Source organism: Pseudonaja textilis, chromosome 2 (assembly GCF_049901715.1).
Source record: "Pseudonaja textilis isolate UNSWEBS1 chromosome 2, rPseTex1.2, whole genome shotgun sequence".
NCBI lineage: Eukaryota > Metazoa > Chordata > Lepidosauria > Squamata > Elapidae > Pseudonaja > Pseudonaja textilis.
The window spans coordinates 67641209-67654109 of NC_141991.1; the positions used below are offsets into that span (position 1 = coordinate 67641209).

The 12901-nt window shown below is 37.2% G+C and overlaps 1 protein-coding gene across 8 annotated transcripts in view; it reads left to right on the forward strand.

Annotated features, from left to right (window-relative positions):
* EBF1 (EBF transcription factor 1) overlaps window positions 1-12901 on the forward strand; it is a 363878-nt gene that overhangs the window by 25327 nt on the left and 325650 nt on the right. The window lies entirely within an intron of this gene.

Consider the following 12901-nt stretch of genomic DNA (forward strand, 5'->3'; position numbering starts at 1 on the left):
TGTAGATTTATTTTGAGAGGGTGTATTTGTCTGTTTGTTCGTTGCGCCACATTATTACTGGAACGTCTGTCCTGTATTGCTAATGGCCGAAGAGCGATGCTTGTCTGTGAGCGTCATTTTGTGGTTTGTTTTGGAATTAGCGAGGTTGTGAGGTTTTGTTTCTTTGGGAAAGGCCAGATGGGGTGGAGCTGGGGGAAAGAAGTCTTGGTGGATAGTTCTGGTGAGAAACTCTGATTCATGTTCATGTGGATAATATTTTTCTCTGCAACTTTCCGTGCCTTGATTTGCATGCTGTGCCTGTGAAAACATTGGGTATATAAAATAATAAGTTAGCAATTTATGAAATGTGGTTGGGTGCTTATAAATATTTAACTTTTTACTTTTGAAAAATGTTTGAAGCATTATCACTTTTTAGCTACAGTAGTGCTCTTGGATGCAATCCATCTAAATTGTAAGGTTTATTTTATTTGTGCAATAAGAGATTGGCAAACTTTAAGATAAGTCTCTTTTTCTCTTCCTTCTCCTTTAAGTCTCCAGCTTGTTTTCTTTGGTTTGAGTGCAGTTTTGATTGTATTGTTAGTTGATTAATTCATTTTGTCTTAATTATTATGGCTTCTAAACAGACCCAAATTACTAATCTGGCATGACCAAATAAATCACTATAGAACAATAAATTCACCTAGTTGGCCTATATAATTTGCACACAGCAGGCTTGCAAATTAGGCCATGCTGTCACCAAATAGTCTTCTTTACATTTTAATTATTGAAACTTGTCATACAGAAACATATGATAAACTGTTACAGTGTCACCAATTACTCTGTGAAAGTTAGGTGACCATGCAGAGCTGATACTGAACGCCATCAGCTAAGCAGGATGCTGGATCAGTGTAGAATCAAATGCCCTTGTTGTATTATCTAGATCTGCCTTATTGGCACCCTTCAGATGAATTAAGCCTGTCATTTCCAGATTTGTAGCCAGGCAGTTGGGAATTCTGGGAGCTGTGGTCCAACATAGCCGGAGAGCATAAGGTTAGGGGAAGGCATCAAACATATTGTGAACTCTTTGAACTCAAAAAATAAACATATTTAGTTGAGTTGTACTAGTGAAGCTATGTTGTTCTGTGACGAGAAAACATGATGTAAAAACAATAATTGCCTTGGTTTCTAACTCTAAACATGCATATTAGGGAGGAAGCTCCATTTAACTCAACAGAATTTACCTCTGGTTGTGCTGTTAGTACAGTTTTCTCCCTCTCCTTAAAAAAAAAACAAACTCTATATGATTTTGTAGAGTGAGTAGATGTTTTAAGTAAATTTCAGTTGGTATTACATGATGTATCAATTGCACGTAAAGGATTGAGGAAACTTTTTTTTTTTTTGGTACATTGTGGGTTCTGTGTTCTAGGCCAGATTCACACTCTGGCATTCCTGTAATAGCTAAATAATTAAGAAATTATTGGAAAGCTGAAATTTTAAATACGGCACTGTCTGCTGTATTTTTGTATTCAAAAGATCATTGAATCCTCTTTCCTTCTTCCAGAACATAAACAGACAAAAATAAATTCCCATTATGTTTAAACTGAGAAGAAACCACAATAAAACCCCATATTAAACTGTGCTTTAAAATCCTTCATTTTTTGAAGCTGATAAACTATATGTTCTACTTCCAGTGCACTGAGAAATGTAGATGAATAAAGGTTTCTTGATTGGTTGTGTTTCAGAGGTTGCTTATATTATATGGGCAAACATCCTTGTTTTGTGCTTTTTACTAAGAAATGATTTCTTTTATCCAGACTATCCTTTCTGTCTTCTGTTTTTCTCACAGCTCTTGGTTTGAAGATCCACCCATACCATAGTTATACCGAACTTGGATCATGCTGTATTTTAGCTGGTTTATAAATTTTTTGTGTGAAACTAAAAATCATGCTTATTTTCTTTGTAAAGTTTACTCTTACAAATGCTGCCTTGTCATCCACTTTGAATATGAACTAGCTAATCTTTGAAAATTCCTGTCTTGGTTTCAAGTGGTGATTTTGATAGAGAAGTTTGATATAACTGTGGTTTGAATAACATGTGATTTTGACCTGTTCCTCTGGGTTGCAGTGGCACAAGAAATTTGACTCAGCCGAGCTGTAATTAGCCTTGCCTGTGTTTTTGAAACAGGATTGGGTTACCTGAATTGCATTAGTGTGGCTTCTATTGTTGCCGCTTAGCATCTGTCCCAGTAGGGTACTTAAAACCTTTTTCTTGGCCAGGGATAGTTCAAACATTTACGCAAAAGAAAGTAGGTGCTTTGTACAGTTGGTGGCTCTGGTGAGATGAGTGACATTTACTTGTGTAATTTTCCCCTCTTGATTTTGAAAAACGTAAAGCAATCTGCATGGAACTCACATTTAAAACGGAATACTTCACCAATTGTGTTAACATTAAAAAGCTGTCATGAGCCACAGAACATATGTTGAGTTGCAATCTGCTGTCATTCCTGCATGCATAAAATTGTAAGCTATTATGCCAATTGATATGCAAAACTGTGGTTTGCTTTTTTTGTTTGTTTGTTTGTTTACTGCCAAGTGATCCTTTTATAGGATAAAGAAGGAGGGTTTGGAAAGACTTATGCCTGGCAGAATATGCAACCTATTTGGCCTGAAGTAACTTTAACACAAAATGGTGACCTTGGGTGTTACATGTAAGCAGGAAGAGACCATATTGAAATCTTGTACCTATTTCTGTGTATAGATGTTCTTCCTTTATCTACATTTATATAATTTGGTTTGAGGAATGCCTGGTGAACAATTTTTCTTTCTGTAAGGACAAACGCTGACCACATATATATTACAACAGATTATTTGAAAATGAATGAATAACACCTTTGATGTATAAATATCAGCAATCTCTTACAAATGCTGTGAATATCCAGGATTAAATGTTAGTAGAGGATATATTTGTAACTATATCAGATCTCTGGATAAGAGATCTGATATCTTCTAGATATTTTGGACTTCAGCTCCCCAGAGCATTAATTAGCATGACCATCAGCTCGGGACTGGGGCAGCTGTATGCCCTGTGGCCACCCCTACCCATATATGTACTAGACTCTCTTCTACTACTATTTGTAATAGATCCTCTTCTGTTGGGTAGTAGATATTTCTATAATACCTTCTTTTGCTATCATGTATCTCTTACGCTAATTTATCACAATATGAGTGATAAGTGTTGTATATTAAGTGAGAGATTTCTGAGCCCCTCTCGTAACTGTTTCCTGATTAATCTTCTCTGATCTGGTGCCTTCCAGATGTGTTGGAACTCCAATGAACATAATTCCCAGTCAACATGGCCATTGGCTGTGGCACTTGAGATTGGTGAGATCATAGTCCCAATATACCTGGAAAGCATTAGATTTTTTTTTTTTTTGAAGATTGCAGATGGCAGGCTGGGAAAGGACTGCATTTAAAGGACTGCATGCTAGAATTGTGTCATGGCCAAAGCAGTTCATGGATTGGGAGCAGGGGCGGGAGGGGAGGCAGAATCTCATAGGTTTGGTAGTGAATGCAGCTCATATGTTTTTGGAGAGGTGCCTTTTATCACACAAATTGCAGTCAAAGTGACTTAAAACCATGTTGTGAATTGTAACGATCTACTTTTGCCACTATATCTGGAAATGTAAAAACTGAATGTAGGATGTTTCACCAATTCAGTAAAAAAAAAAAAAAAACCTGGTAGTTAACAGGAAAATGTGTTTGTGTGTGACACTCATTTACACACATAGGGATCCTTTGGTTACCTCATGTACAAGTTCCAGCACAAATGTTTACATCAAAACACCAAAGGTGAAATGTCCAGTGATACATTATAAAGCTTACTGTATCAAAGGTGACTATATATTAATCTCCAAAATGCTAATAATAGCAGATCATCCCTTCAATACCAGAGAGCTATCCTTGGTGAATTTTCTCCTGCTTGTCATTTGAGAAACAATCTGCAATTTGTAGAAAATGCAACAAAGGGGTAGAATCTGCTTCGCAACTATTATTTAAAGGAGTGATGCTTTTCAGACACCCTCCCCCTACACCATTCTATAAAACTGCATGTTATTTCATAAAGATGAGGAAGTGACACATCTTTAGAGGATGCACAATGATGCAAAACAACTTGATATTCAGCCATCTCTATTACAAGGGCCATAGTACACATTCAGTAGCAGGAAAAAAAAGAAATAAAAAAGAAGAGAAAACTACTTCCTGTTACTATATTCCAAACAGACGAATGTTCCAACAGTGCCTCCAGTTTGAATTTAAAAGGTTTGCCATAAAATTCCTAGGCAGAACTGGAATACATTGTATTTTTATTGCCACATTGGATATTCTTATGTCCTAACCTCTTTTCTCCCATAGTTATTCTAGTTCAATAAATAAAACCTCATTAGACTATTCCCATTTCAATGAGTTTATTAAATTTTACAGGAGCAATTAGCATAAGCTGTGCTAATTTTTCTGGAAGACTAATGAGAGAGCTTCTTAATTAGGTTTGCTTTGTAAAAATCTGAAAACATGATAATGAAAAAAGTCACATAGGGTGCAGTGCAACAGGAAGGAAATGTCTTATTATTTCTTGATTTGTGAAGGATGGTTCTGTATGCTGGCATAGCCTCAAATTTAAAGCAATAAAAAGCCACCACAGTTGACCCCCTTTGAAATAGATATTTGGCCAAATCTCCTCCTCCCACTTTCATAGATGAATTGAGTGTGCCCTTGTTCACTTGATTAGGTAACATATAGAAAAAAATGTCCATTTTCAATATATGTAGCCAGATTATAATGTAGTATAAATATATGCCCTGATATATTGCATTCCATTAGAGATGTCTACTGTGGTTCCTATTGTTTGAGAGTTGTGTATAAACCAGCACTGGAAACAAAAATCCAGATATATGGACACTCATGGCCCTAAACCTTTACAGCAGGAGTGTTAAACTCGATTTCATTGAGCGCTGCATCAGGGTTGTGTTTGGCCTTGGGTGCTAGGGTGGGCATGGCCAACTTGATGTCCCTCGTCAGGGGCGCCTTTGGCAGCCCGAGCACTCTGCCAGCAAAAATGGAGCTCAGGTGGGCCGTGCATATCCCCCCAGGCCTCATTTTTAGTCACAATGGCTTCCTGCAGCCCTCTGCCAGTGAAAACAGATCTCAATTTCTACTGGCAGAGATCTACAGGAGGCCATTGCAGCCAAAAATGGAGCCTGGGAAGGTTGAGTGCGGTTCTCAAAAACTCCATTTTTGTTGGCAAAAATATCATGGGCTGGTCCTTCGCTGTTTCCAGGATGGCGCTGTGGGCCAGATCCAAGCACCCTGCCCCCGGGCCTTGAACTTGATACCCCTGCCTTAGAGAGTATAGAACAGAGATAACTGATCGCCTCAGGCATCTCCAAACTTAAAAGGGATATGACTGGCACAGCACTGCTCATAGGTGTGCATACTCATCCCGTTATTGTCCTTATCAGATACATTCTGCAATTCTTTTGAGATGCTTCAAAAAAAAAAAAAAAGCAGACCTAAGCAGAGGTGATTGTAGGACAGACAAAATATTGATGATAAATGCTGCCTCTGCCATTCCTCTTTCAGCTCTTTTAAAAACGACGGTGTCTTTTTATGTCATGGATACAACTTGCTGAAGGTTAGAAGTTATTTATTTTTAACTCAAAATTAGTCTGATACCAATGTATTAGAAGTAATTTTGGAGCTGTTATGCATGCCGTGATGGTGCAGTGGTTAGAAGGCAGGATTGCAGGCTAATTCTGCCGACTGACAGCAGTTCGATTCTCACTGGCAAAAGGTTGACTCAGCCTTCCATCCTTCTGAGGCTGGTAAAATGAGGGCCCAGATTGTTGGGGGCAATATGCTGACTCTGTAAACCGCTTAGAGAGGGCTGTAAAACACTATAAAGCGTATATAAGTAAGTGCTATTGCTATGGAGCAGAATCCATTGTGCTCCTTGGCCCTTTCAGAGAGGTATACTGGGTTCTGGTAGAAGTTGCTTTCTGTTTTGCAATGTTTTCCCCAAATTCTGAACTGGATCTTTTGAGAGAAAACTGTCACAAAGTCATTGCTTCTCGTTGTAGAACCCCAGTTCTACAATTCTAGTTTGCCTTTATCTGTCTGTTGGTAGATCTGAAAATGGAAAAATGGTCATTGGACAGTTCCTTTCCCTGGACAATCAGTAATATTAACACACCCTAAATCAGCATGGGCTGCTAAGGATCACAACTGGTATTAATATGGTGAACCCGGTTATAAGTTACCTAAGATAACTGGCATATTTTGGCATTACCTTGGCCAAGTGATGTGTCTTGATCCTGACGTTTATACATGTAGTCCTCAACTTACAACCATTCATTTAGTGACTATTCAAAGCAGAGGTGGTATTCAGCAAGTTCTGACGAGTTCTGGAGAACTGGTAGCGGAAATTTTGAGTAGTTCAGAATACCACCTCTGACTAGCCCCGCCACATCTATTCTCTGCCTCCCGAGTCCCAGCTGATTGGCTGGGTCTTCTTTTGTTGCTCTGCACAGGAGAACAGAGCTGGAAAGCAGGTTAGTGGGGTGGGGAGAGAATGGGAATTTTACAATATCCTTCCCCTGCCACACCCACCAAGCCACACCACGCCCATCAAGCCATGCCCACAGAACCAGTAGTAAAAAATGTTTTGAATCCCACCACTGATTCAAAGTTACAACAGTACTGAAAAAACTGACTTACAACTAGTCCTTGCAGTTACAACCATCTCAGCATCTCCATGGTCATGTGATCAGAATTTGAGTGTTTGACAAGTAGAATGTATAATTATGATGGTTGGAACATCTTGGGGTCATGTGATTGCCATTTGTGAGCTTCTTCGCCAACTTCTGACAAGCAGGGTCAACGGAAGAAGCTGGATTTGCTTAATGACTGCATGGTTCACTTAACAACTGCAATGATTCCCTTACCCATCATGGCAAAAAAAAAATCATAAAATTGGCCATATCTTAAAAACTCCTTTGCCTAGCAATGGCAATTCTGGTCCCAAATGTATTGTAAGTTGAAGCCTATCTATATCTGGCTCAGACTTGTTTTCTGTAGCTGAAATAGTCATATACAAGTCAGATCTCCATTTGCCCAATTTTAGTTGGAGCAGAGACCTTCTGGTGCTGATGCTTTTGCAGATATGAGCAGGACAAGGAACTTAGAGCCCAGCGGTGGCAATGTAGAAAGGTATGCGGAAGAGAGCAGGTTCAAAACTGAAGTTAGACCATGGTAATCACCTTGGTTCTGTCATTTTATGATAAACAGAAGGCATGCTATAAGATTTTGAACACTTTACCTAAGTTGGACAAAGTATATTGTAAATATGTGGTTTGATTTCAACTTTTTATTGTGAGTACAAAGTATGCTTGAAGCAACCTCAGCATCCAGGGCTGCCTCAATCAGTTCCAGAGATGAGAAATATACAGTGCTTTGCTCTTGTGAGTACCAAAGGATTTTGAAGTGAAGGTGGCAGACTTCAGGGTCAGAATGGTTATGTTCCTAGATCACAGTGCTGCTAGAATCACAGTAAAGATTAAGATGATGAAATCAAGGACAAGCTCTGTGCAAAACCAAGCATTTTGTGAATTAAACTTATTTCAATAGAAGAGTTAAGCAGATAGCCATTTTTGTGCAAAAATTTCCCAAACTGAACTTCTCTAATCCGGTATCCTAGATTTCACCTCCTAAATTGTTCAAATGTATCTCAAACAAGAATTGTCTCAGAGTATAAAGAGTTTCTCGGATTTCTCTTTCTGTAATTTATGGTAGAAGTAGAGTTTCCCCCTCACCTGTTTGCAACGAAAAGAGAGTTTGAAGCAGTGGTGGGATTCAAATTTTTTTTACTACTGGTTCTGTGGGCATGGCTTGGTGGGCGTGGCAGGGGAAGGATACTGTAAAATCTCCAGTAGTATTTGTTGGTTCTCCGAACTACTCAAAATTTCCACTACTGGTTCTCCAGAACTGGTCAGAACCTGCTGAATAACACCTCTGGTTTGAAGAGAGACAATATCAGACAGAGAGCAGAAGGTTTTTCACTCTGAAGTCCCTTCACACTGAACCTGGGCACCAACGGCCATTTGAAATTCCCCAACAGTATGTAAGCAAAGAAGTGTGTGAGCACTAACTCTGAATTTCTGCAAAGGAAGAGAAATTCTCCCAACTATTTCTGAAGAACTTGTCTTCCTTAGTGGATATGGTGGAAATTTGTCAAAAATGCTCACAGGAAGCAGTTTCTTCATAATTTATTTCCTTTCCTTTCCTTTCAATTGAAGTCAGGGAAGCTGCAATTTTTTTATCCTCTTTGTGAAGAAACAAGGACAAGGATATGCTAGTCTGTTATGCAAAATTCTCAGATCTTGAGTTCACTTCTGAAAGAATTTAGGAAGCCCATTCTTCATCAAGTTGTATGAAAACTACAAGTCGGGAAAGAGGCAGGGAGATTTGGTGCTATTTTATCCAAATTCCTGTTTGGATGGAACCAGAGGTGGTAATCAGCAGGTTCTGACCAATTCTGGAGAACCGGTAGCGGAAAATTTGAGTAGTTTGGAGAACAGGCAAATACCACCTCTGACTGGAGATTTTACAGTATCTTTCCCCTGCCATGCCCGCCAAGCCACGCCCACAGAACCAGTAGTAAAAATTTTTCCCACCACTGGATGGAACACTGGATTGTCATCCTCTTTCCCAGAATGAAGTACAATATGTGGATCAAAGGGCCAAGCTAGACTCATCACCACTTGCCTTATTCTGGTCTTCTGGGAATGTAAATTAAAGGAGCATGTTCTTTATTTCAAAGCAAAGTTTTTTGGGAATATACTCTGTGTTCCATGCTTTCCAGTGCTTCTTTTTCCCCAGAGAGACCCAAAATAGTTTGATTGATAGGATCTGAACCTCTCAGGCCATCCATAAAACAGGCCTTCCCTCACATGTGAGGATTACTATTTTAAAGGGCTGGGTTTTATGTCTTTTCCTAAAACCTCAGGTGCCCTATTTGTAGTGGTTGATTTCTTAATGCTAGCTGCTTCTTTAAAGGACGGTAAGGACAGAGGCAACTCATAGGGTTTCCTAGATTAACAGACCTAAGGATCTTTTATTCCATTTCATGAATGATTAAAAATAGAAGTTTTGGAGGAGGTGTAGAAAGGTATTTTATCATCCCTCCCCCATTTTTATTTGTTGAAGCATTGGGGAGAGCAGAAAGGAAAAAAAAAATAGAATTCTTTTTATCTCTAAATGGTAATACTATGGAGTAAATCACATTTCAGGATGGCTCAGCTTTCGTGTAAAAATGCAACTGAATTGAAAATGTACATGATACTATTCTTACGATTCTTAAGACTTTGTCTACTTTGGTAATTTTTTGTGTATAATGATAGAAATGGCTTTTTCCTACTGGACAGGGTGGAATTTATTGGTCAGAGTGGGTAAATATATGTGAGCTGCCTCTATGCTCCCTGGGAGAATATTACTACAGACCCCCGCTCCCAATCCCCAGTTCCTGTGTAGAAGGTGGCAGATTTTTAATGCAATACAATATTAAAAATGTAACATCAATATATTTAATAGAGTTTTGGGGAACGTGTGTGTGTGTGTGTGTGTGTAAAACAGCTCTAATTTTCTTGTTCTATTTTGGGATCCTGTTTTATTTCCTGTTCTGGAAAAAATTCAGGCAAGCCCTAGAAAGTTACTGGTATGTGATTTCTGGAATTTTTCTTATGCAGTTATGATCAGATATAATGCAATAGGAATGAGCACTTTACAATGTTTAGAAGCTTTGAGATTAAAAAACAGTTAAAGAAATGTTTCTCTTTAAAAACACTTATGGCATATCTTAATTTAGTATATTGAAATTTTATGTTCCAAATGAAAATGACATATTCAGTACTATAAATCTGCTTTTAGTATGTATAGTATACGTGATTAAAATGTGCTATTTCAATACCTTGAAATTATATCCTGGACATTATTAAAGTGACCCAGATAGAGACTTTCACAGCACCCACTGAAATGTTGTGAACAGTACCGTTTTTGTCTCAGCTCTTGGAAAGGTGTAGGCAAATGGAGATAAATCTAGCACAGGCTACTTCTCTGATTACCCACCTTTGTTCCAGGGCAAATGAAGGGTTTTAGATATAGAAGGTTCATTATTACAGAATTTTAATTGCCTTAATCTGGCAAAACTCCTCATCTGACAAGAACTTATTTTTTTCCCTGATCTTCTTTGAAGGCATGATGGCTCTATTGAATGTTGTGCCATGTGTGTGGCAAAGATTAGAGGAGGAATAACATTATTGTGGAGGTTTATATACTGCTGGAAGTAGCAATACTTCTAAATACAGGTAGACCTCAGTTAATGACCTTAACTGGGAACCAGCAATTCTGTTGCTAAGCGATGTGGTCGTAAAGTGAAAAATCACATCACAGTCTTGACTTATGATGGCAGTTCTGGTAATGAACATTAAATGAATCACATGTGATCATTAAGTCTGATGTCACATAACTGTGACTTGCAGCCTTCTGCTGCCTTCCCCATTGACTTTGCCTGTTGGAAACTGGCATGAAGATAGCAAATGGTGATCCCATGATGGCAGGATACAGCAGCGGCTGCAACTTTGAGAAGTGATCATCAGCTTCTTTATTCAGCACCTTCGAGCAGTTACTGGACAACTAAACAAGAGTTACCTGTAAGCTTTTGGAGCTAAAGTGAAGTACCTGGGAAGTGTGTGTGTGTGTGTGGGCGGGTTTCTTCCCTCTTTCTCTTTCAGAAACTTTTTTTTTAATTTTTATTGGTTTTTAAGACGAACATATACAAACAAAACATATAAACATCAAGCCATCTTCCATATATATACATACAGTGTGCCAGTTGGTTTACAAATTGTTTTGTGCTTCCATTTTGTAGTCTTCAATTACAATTACATTGTATATATTCTCATATTTTCAATCAAGTATTAAATACATTAATATCATTGTTAATCAATCATTTGACTCTACTTTTATTCATTCATGTTTTACGAAATAATCATATTTTACTTAAAGTTCATATTATCATCTCAAATCTACCTTACAATCATTTTGTAGGTGTAAGAAGAAAAGAATATATCTTTATATCTTTATTATTTTCTTAGAATCTAAATATTTCATTACCATGTTTTATTGTCTAACCATTGATAGAATAGATCCCAGATTTTATAAAATTGTTTATTATCTTGTTCTCTGATTTCAAATGTCAATTTTTCCTGATAAGTGTCTATTTGAGTAGAAGGTGTATTGTTTAGTTTTAGCATTTCTTTCTCTCCATGTATCTTTTAAGTTTATTTCATCTACCATTTAAAAAAAAAGATTTAGGGAGAGTCTGTTTTGCTTTGTTGTTTTCTGTGCTGTATAGTCCAGTTTATTATCTACAACTCCATTAAACTATTATCTACAATTCCATCATAACTATATTAGCATAGTCCAGTTCAATTATTTTCATGTGTAATTTTTTATAAAATTCTTCTTGATTGTCATTCGGGGCGTAGATTGCAATCAGGAGTTTTTTCATATTATTGTCCATTATTTCCACCATTAGTGTTCTTCCATCATCATCAGTATAGATCAATTTCGCTGGGATAATATCTTTAATGTATAAAACCACTCCTCTTTTCTTGCATTGTGTCAAAGAGATAAATATTTTCCCTAATTTTGGCTGTATCAACAGTTGTTCATGTTGCTTTTTGATATGTACTTCTTGTAGGCAGATTATATCAAATTTTAATTTCTCTAATTTATGGAAAGTTTTCCTTCTTTTAACAGCTGAGTTAAGTCCATTTATATTAATTGTAATCAATTTTTTCTCTTCCATGATTATATTTTGTAGTTAGGTTTAGCAGCTCTTGTAGATCTTGGTTCACGTTGTTCTTTGGCTTCCACCTTTCTACCTACTGCACCTTCTTCTTTTTCAGTCGCCATTTGGCAGTCCTTATTTGCGTTTTAATGGCTTTCTTTGTAAATCTGATGTGAACTTCTCTTGGTAAGCTATTTCTCATTGCATATCTTGTGAAGATTCGATAAACCTCTTCTATTCCATCCATCATCTTCTCTTTAGTTATTTCCAAAGCTTCAACCAAAATTTCTATCATTATCTCAGCTAGGTTTTGTCCCTTTTCTTCCTCTATGTTTTGGAATCTGAGATAAAATTCTGATCTGCCCATCTCCCATCTCAGCATCACACTTTTATCTTGTTCAACCACAGTTAATCTGCTACCAATGTCTCCAATCTTCTTATCTCTTTGTTTATCTTCTTCAATTTTTTGGAATCTCTCATCATACTTCATCATCATTTGTTGAATGTTCTCCACCTTTTCATCAGTTTTCCCTGTTCTTTATTCAATGTTCTCTGTTCTCTTTTCAATATTCTCTGTTCTTATTTGAATATTTTGAATTCCTTGCATAATCATCTGCAGGGTCACTTTTTCCTGTTCCTTTTCTTGCAGTAATATTGTCTGTATAGAACGTTGTCCTCCAGATGGTGAAGAGGAAGAAGTAGAAGTTGAGGAACCAGGGGCTGTTAGTTTCCTACTCATTTCAAACAATTCAAAATCTTCAGGTTCTTCTAGACCTTAATCCACTTGTGAAATAACCAATTGCAACTCCAAATAAAAATTGTAGGAAAAAAAACCAAATAGTAGTGATAATAATAATAATAATAATAATAATAATAATAATAATAATAATAATTTCTTCAGGTTCTTGTATACCTTAATCAAATCGATTGGCTAGATAGCAGTAAAAACTCAAAAATGGAAGAAAAAAAGCATCAACATACACAAAAAAGAAAAAATTGTTAAATCCTGAAAAAGGCAGAA